We start from the raw sequence: 8,424 nt of genomic DNA, 5'->3' as shown, positions 1-8,424 counted from the left end.
TTTGCATTCTAGAGACTACATGATATGTGATGACATTGTCACTCTAAAGACCAAGAGAATGTATGTTTGTATATTTTTGCATTTAAAAACTTTTCAGATTTAATTTCTAATATGGCAACTGTGAGTAGGTATAACCCACAAAAATAAAGTCTTTAGGGTCCTCAATAACAGGTGTCTTGAAGCCAAAAAAGTAAGAACTTCTACAATTATCTAGTCCTCTAAACTTCAGCCATAGTATCTACCACTCATTATGACTACAGAGAGAACATCAGTGGTCCTCTTGGCAATTGCTTCCCTTCACATTTATTGATACATTCAGTGCTTTAGTAGAAGGGAAGAGAAAAACAAAAGAGGCCTCAGAAAGAGAACCCCACTTATTAAGAACAGCTTTCCATCCCTTCCCTGAGTCTTGGAGACGTAAATTGTTTTCACCTGTAAATCATTGGTTCTGAAATTTTTCCTTGGTATTAATCATTTAGGCAATGTTGGGCATTAACAAATAACAATTGTTCTTAAATTAGGTAGAAACTGTTCTATTATTTTTCTCTAAGAGGTCATGGCAGAATTCTAAGAATGACTCCCAGTGAGCCTGCCCTTCTATAATTCCCACCCCTTCGAGTGCGGGGTGGCACCCCTGAATTCAATGAGACAATACAACTGCTTGTTACATTGTATGGCCAACGTGAGATTATCCAGGTGGGCCCACGTGAGATTATCCAGGTGGGCCCATCTAATCACACTAGCCCTTTAAAAGCAGAGAATTGGCTCCTGCTGGTGGCAGAAGAGGCGGGGAGAGATATTTGAAGGAGAAAGTTAGCCATGCCGTTGCTGGAGGGAGCTGTGTGCCAAGAATGTGGGTACCCTGTGGCAGTTGAGACTGACTCTTGCCTGACAGCCAGCAAGGAACTGGGGATTTCAGTCCTTCAGTCATAAGGAACTGAATTCTGCTAAAAACCTAAACAAGCTTGGAAGTGGATTCCTCCTCAGAACCTCCAGATAAGAGCACAGCACAGCCAACACCTTAATTTCTGCCTGTCAACTTTAGAGAAACCACCCAAGCCCACCTGAACTTCTCATCTACAGAACTGTAAGCTAACTTGTAATTTTTTAAGCAGTTGCGTTTGTGGTAATTTGTTTTACAGCAATAGGAAACTAATACAGAGGTAAATAGAATATATTTTTTAAATTGAGGTAATAGTCACATAATGCGAGATTACCCATTAACCATATTTAAGCGTACAACTCCGTGGCATTAGTACATTCACAATGTTGTGCAACCGTCACCTCTATCTAGTTCTAAGATATTTCACCACCTCAAAGGAAACTTGTACCCATTAAGGGATCCCTCCCTTTTCTTCCCTCCCCCCAGCCCCTGGCAAACACTCATGTGCTTTCTGTCTCTATGGATTTACCTCTTCTGGATGTTTCCTACAAGGGGAATCATACAATATGTGAGTTTCTGTTTCTACCTCCCTTCACTTCGCATAGCATTTTCAAGGTTCACCCACATTGTAGCATGTATCAGTACTCCATTCTTTTTATAGCTGAAAAATATTCCACTTGACATAACACATTTTCTTTATCCATTCATAAGTTGATGGACATTTGGGTGTTTCCCTTTTTTGACTATGTGAATAGTGCTGCTATGAACATTTATGTGTAAGTATTTGAATGCCTGGTTTCAATTCTTTGGGGTAAATAGGAGTGGAATTGCCAGATCGCCTACTAATTCTATGTTCTGCTGTTTAAGGAATGGCCAAACTGTTTTCCACAGAACGTACACCATTTAACATTCCCACCAGCAATGTATGAGGATTCCAATTACTCCACATCTTTGGCAACACTTGGTTACTTTTTTCCTTTTTTAAAATATCCATCCTAGGGATGTGAAATGGTGTCTCGAGGTTTTGATTTGCATTTCCCTAATGACTAATGATGCTGACCATCTTTTCATGTATTTGTTAGCCATTTGTATGTCGTCTTCAGAGAAATGTCAGCTCAAGTCTTTTGTCCACTTTATAATTGAATTGTTTATCTTTCTGTTGAGTTGTAAGAGTTCTTCATATATTCTGGAGAGTAGAGCTTTGTCAGGTATATGATATGCGAATCTTTTGCCCATTCTGTAAGGGTAAATAGAATATTGAGAGACGTTTTTCTCTATACACATGGTCTCCAACTTAATGGTTCGACTTAATGGTTTTTCGACTTTATGATGGCGTGAAAGCAATAAGCATTCAGTAGAAACTGTACTTGGAATTTTGAATTTTGAGGTTTTCTGGGGCTAGTGTGGTATGATTCTCTCTTGCCATGCTGGGTAGCTACTGAGGCCACAGTCCAAGTCAGCCAGGTGATCATGCGGTACCCAGACAACCATTATATTTTTCATTTTCAGTACAGCATTTAATAAATTATATGAGATAGTCAACACTTTTATTATAAAATAGGCCTTGTGTTAGATGATTTTGCCCAATTGTAAGCTACTGTAAGGTGTTCTAAACGTGTTTAAGGTTGGCTAACTAAGTTATGATGTTTGGTAGGTGTATTAAATGCATTTTCGACTCAAGATATTTTCAACTTACAATGGGTTTATTGAGACGTAGCCCCAGTGTAAGTCGAGGAAGATCTATATATGAAAGCATGAGCGAATGTGTGTTTTGCAAAAAGTAGAATTATATTATGTACCCTTTCGAATCTTGCTTTTTCTCACTCAGGAATAATCCATGCAAAACATTCCATGTAATAAGGTTAAGCTCTAATTCTTTCTAAGGTTGCATTGTGTGGGTGTGCTAAAATTTATTCAACTATTCCCTTTTATGGCCACTCTGGTTTTAGTTTTTTGGTCACTGCCAACAATCCTGAAGTTAACATCCTCGTACAATATATGTCTACGTATTGTTTTCATTTTATGGGATTTATTCCAAGGAGTGGGATAACTGAGTCAGAGTTATATATTTTTTAATAGGAATTGTTCAGTCACTTTCCATAAAAGCTATAATAACTTAGTTTTACTAGCCACATATGAGAGTATTCTTTCTGCACTGCATACTTGCCAACAACAGGTGTAATCAGTTTAAAATTTTTGCTCGTCTGATAGGTGAAAATCAGTGGTTCTCGACCTGTAATGATTTTGCCCCAGCCCAACCCCCAGGACACTTGGCAGAGTCTGGAGAGATTTTTGATTGTCATAACTGTCAGTCATAGCTGGGGAGTAGGTGCTACTAGCTTCTAGTGGGCAGAGCCAGGGATTCTGCTAAATATCCTAAAATACTCAAGGCAGCCTCCACAACAAAGAATTATCCAGCCTAGAATGCCAGTAGTGCCGAGGCTGAGAAACCCTGGTGTAAAGCGATACCTCATTTTGTCTTCAGTTTGAAAATCTTTATGGATGAATTTGAGTATCTTTCCGTACGTTTGTCAGGTATTTGGATTTACTGTTCTGTAAATTACCTGTTCGTGTCCTTTGCTCATTTTTCTTTTGGTTGTTTATTCCTCTCATTAATTTATAAGAGCACTTTGTCTTATAAATGCTTTATTTATCCTCTTCATTGAAAATATTATTTTTCAAATATACTTTTTATTGACCTGACATAAAAGAAGGTCTGAACCAGTGGTCAGACATATTATGACCTTGGGTAGGAAAATAACATCATAAAAATGTCCCTTTCCCCTAAGTTAATTTATAACTTTAATGCAGTTCCAATTGGAATCTGAACAATATTCAGTTAAGAATCCAAAACCATTTTAAAGTTCAGGTAAAATGATAAATGTACAAGAAGAGCTAATAAAATTTTGCAAACAAAGACTAGTAAGGGGGTACTTGCCTAACCAGGTATCAGAACATACTTTAAAGGCTCTAGAAGCAAATCAATTTGGTAATATAATTGGAATAGAGAAATATATAAGTGAAACAGACTAGGAAATCCAGAAATAGAGCTCACTATATGTGAAAAGTTAATAACTGACAACTATTTTGTTCAATTAAATGAAAAAAGGGTAAATAATTTAATAAATGTTACTGGCCAAACTGTTGATCCATATGAAGGAAATTAAATTTGAGGCAACTTTATACCATATGTAAAAATAAATTCCAGATATAGAAATGATTTAAATTTAAGTAATAATAATAATCTTACCCCCAAATCTACGAGACTACATGTATACTCTAGGAGACAATGAAACCCTTTAACTAAGACTATAAATGCACTAATATGAAATAAAATATAAAAAATATAAAGAGAATAATAAAATGATCATACTTACTAACTTGACCTTATTGAGGAGATTTCTGGACTGAAAACAGAAACCTTTTTGTCTTAATGTTTTGTTTTTCTGGCACAGTATCTGACTAGTTGAAGGAGCTTAATGAATCTTGGTGAATGAATGGCCCATCATTGGTTCTAATCCCTTAGTGACCCATTTCAAAAACATCAAGGACAGCTTCCAAGCAAGCAGTGATCTACAAAGCATGAGTGAGTTAAACATTTAGAATCTGTGGTGTGTTAGCCCAGGCAGGAAAGGAGCATGGATTCATACCCATGGTATGGCATATAGAACCTTAGAGCAAAAACAAGAATTAAGATCAGTTTGCCTATTGCATTACTTTCCAGGGGAAGACTCCAAGTTACAGAGAAGTTAAGAGATGTGATGTGATGAAATTGGAAACATGCCTGTTGGCCCAGTTTGAACTTTGTTCTGCAATAGAAATAATGATGTAATTCAGAAAAACATAATTATAATCATAGACTGTTAATTTTGGAAATAATATCAAAGGTGAGGCCAAGAAATGTAAATCAGTCTACCAAGATCACCAAGAGAATTAGAGGCAAAGTCAAAACAGTCTTTGGTTGTGCAGACTAACAGTCCAATATTAATCCTTCATGCCATGCAGCCTTTTAGGTTCTCTTTTATTTAATATTTCTTTACTTTTCAATATAATGTACCACAAATCAGTTCTCCTTGAAAGCATTGAAATGCCTTTCAAATGTATTTACTCCAACTTACAGTCTTAATTCATTCTCATAAGTATGATATGTACAAATAGACGTTTCCGCAGTTTATAGATGGGAACACTGAGGGGCAAGGAATCTCAGTCCTTCCAAGTCACATTTATTCCCTCAACATGAGTTTATTAAGAGCCTGTTGTCCAAGCATTGTCCTTGGTGCCGTAGTAAACAATGAGAAGACAGTCTCAACTTTGAAGCGCTCATATGATGGATCAGCAGTGAATCAGTCATCCAAGTTCTGCTCTAGGCTGTGACCCTGAATTGTCCCTAAGTCGATGACCTATGTCACAAACAGAAGCATGATGTGTTGTCCTGACAATAATCATAGACTGAATGACTGTGCTGTGCTATCCAGTAAAAGACCAGCTCAGCTCACAAGTGACTCTCCTGCCTGTATGTAGTCATCAAAACATTGCCCTACAGCTCAGCCATGTCATGGAGCAGCCCATTCAGAGGCCTGCCTACTTATCAGCCTGCTCAGCCTGTGTGGGCCCGGAATTTGGTGCCCCACTAGCAAGGCCCTTAGGGAAAGTGCTTTGGGGTTTGCCCAGTATATATGTTGTGGAAACATGCCTCCCTCCTGCCTCTGCCTGTCTTCTGCCATCCTTGACATCTAAATGGGAATGCCACCATCACTCCCTAATCTTAAAAAATTCCGTCCTGTGTGAAAAGTTAGTGTACCCTATGAGAACAAACCTATCGTTAACCATAACTCAGATATTATTAAACCACTACCTTTATCCTCTGACTTGCATTTATTTGATTGTAGTTTTCTTGCCTCTAGTCTCTTCCTAGCCCAGGCCAGTTTCCATACCACAGTCAGAATAATCTTCCTGGAATCAAATATTACCCTTGTCCTTAATTCTGATTGTTTAAGAATTTTGGGTGTTTACTCAATAAAGCCAAAACCTCTTATTTCTGACTTTTGCTAACCTCTCCAGTCTCATTCTTCACTACTGGCCTGTGCACTCTCTATGTTCAGCTACAAGTGGCTCACCAATTTCGCAAGATGGTGTTCAGATATCTTATCTCCTCTACTCCTACAACCCCAGTCCAAGCTATCACCATTTCTTCTCTGAGATACTACACTAGACTCCTAGCTTGTTTTTTTGACCCTAGTCTTCCTCGAGTTGTAGTCTGTTTGCACAGCAGCCAGAGTGATCTTCCTAAAGCCTAGATCAAATCATGCCATTTTTCTGCTCAAACCCCTCCAGTAGCTTCCCATTCCACTTGGAATTAAATCCTAAGTTTTTACCATGGCCTGTAAAGCCCTGCCTGATCTGCTCGCTCCACCTCAGTATATCTCTATTCTCATCTCCTATGACTCTTCACCTTCCTGCTCTGGGCCAGCCACACTGGCTTCCTCATTGTTCCTTGTAGATACCAACCACACTCCCACCTCAGAACCCTTGCACTTGCTGTTCCCTCTGCCCGGAACAACCTCTTCCTAGATACTTGCTTGATGTCCTCTCTCACTACTTTCAGCTTACTGCCTAACTATCACCTTATCCTACTTAAAATAGCACATATCCTCATCCGGGCACCACTCTGTCCCTCTACCCTGATTTATTCATCTTAGTACTCATCCCCACTTGCAATATTATGTAATTATTTGTTTGCTTGCATATTTCCTAGAGCACTAGAATGAGTGTTCCATAAAAGAAGTGACTTTGTTTTTCTTTGCTGCTCTAGAACAGTGCCTGGCAGCAATAGGATCTCAATAAATATTTGTTGAATGAATGAATGAGTGAATGAATGAATGAATAAAATGTCAGCTTCTCTCTGCACACTTCCCTAACACCTCCAAGTTACTGGTTTTCTTCTCTGTTCCATTGGAGCTATGTATATACCTCTATTAGAGCTATCACATTTTTATTGTAATTTTTGCCTCTTCTCCCTTACAAGTCTATAAATTCCTCAGAGACAGATGTCTTACTTATCTACATATACTTCATGGCATCCAGCACTAATTTGGTGAAAACATGTGGAATGAATGAAAGTGGGAGAAGCAGAATGATACAGCTACATTGGAGGTTCTAGGAGTCAAATGTATGAGCTCTTTATTAATCCCATCTTCTGGAGGCTACACTGGGACTAAGGGCAGGCATTTGTTTGAATATAGATGTCCAAGGCAAAAATGTAAAAATATCTCCTTCCAGTCTACCATTATTTCCCAAATTTCTCTTCGTAAGGACTTCTGGTCTTCGTTGGGCCTCCAATAATGGCTTGGATGGTGATTACACCTAAAGCCTTAAAAAACAAGCTAATGTGTAACAGTCCTGACATGAAGGTCATGTTACAAATACCAGTCACCTGTAGAATTTAATCAGAAAATAAAATTGATGGTCTTAGGAACGAGACTAATCTATCACCCACCTGACTGGCATGAGTCTATGGACCTCATACACTCTCTAGGGGCCAATCTAAGGATAAAACTTAACTGTAGTAGAAAACAGCATTGTTTAAGGAGTTGGAAACCCTAAGTTGTAGCTCAGGTTTTTCTACAAACAGGGTCCATGATTTTGGATAAGTGGCTGCACCCTTGCACCTCTAACAGAGGGATTGGGACTAGATGAGCTCCAAAACCTTTTCCAGCTGTAAAGGTCTATTGATTGATTCAGCCAGGAGGTTGTACCCAAGTGGCTGTACTCAGTGGAATAAACTGAGTCTGGGAAAGGAATGTATTATCTCTCAACACCAGTGACTTTGCATGGGGAGGTATAACGACAGAGTCTGACACCTGGCAGAGCCTGGAAACAGGCCTTAAATCCCATTTGCACTCCCGTTCCTACATAACTGCCTTCTTCAACCTTACAGCAGCTGGGCTTCTACCAAGACGGAAGAGGTGGAGATGAGGGGAAGGGTGGGATGCCCCTCTCGCAGGGTTTAAGCAATATGTGTAGCTGAGAAGGGCTTATTCAGGAGACTGCAAACCTATCAGCATTGTGGTGGTTGTCTTAGCTCTGCTCTTGGGTTTTTCCCTGAGAATTAGAATTAATGTGGCCCAGCGCTCAGAGTGTGCCCTTTGGAAATTCCCAGGGGGTTCCAGAGATTACCAGAAGCACACTGGCAGTGGACAGTCCCTTGTGAGGCGGCAGCCCTGGAAGTCCAGTCTGTGGCTCAGCCCAAGAGCCTCCTCATGTCAGACCACACAGAATAGATTTCACCTGAGGCCAGAGCGGCCTAGCCTATTTAGCCAAGCCATGTGGTGAAATAATTTATTTTCTGATATACTTTATCTCTAAAGGAATGCATAGAACTTTTAAGAAAAATGTTATGTCCCGTTTTATAAAAACATGTAGACTCTTACGGCAGCCTCCAAAAAACAGTATTCACAATCACATGGGAATGAGCTGTAAGTTAGGAAATCCTGAATGAAGTGAAATAAGGGTGTGTTGATTTCTCTCATCTAATATTCATT

Source organism: Stenella coeruleoalba (genome assembly GCF_951394435.1).
Source record: "Stenella coeruleoalba genome assembly, chromosome: 1".
Taxonomy (NCBI): Eukaryota; Metazoa; Chordata; class Mammalia; order Artiodactyla; family Delphinidae; genus Stenella; species Stenella coeruleoalba.
Note: the sequence above shows the minus strand (reverse complement) of the source record.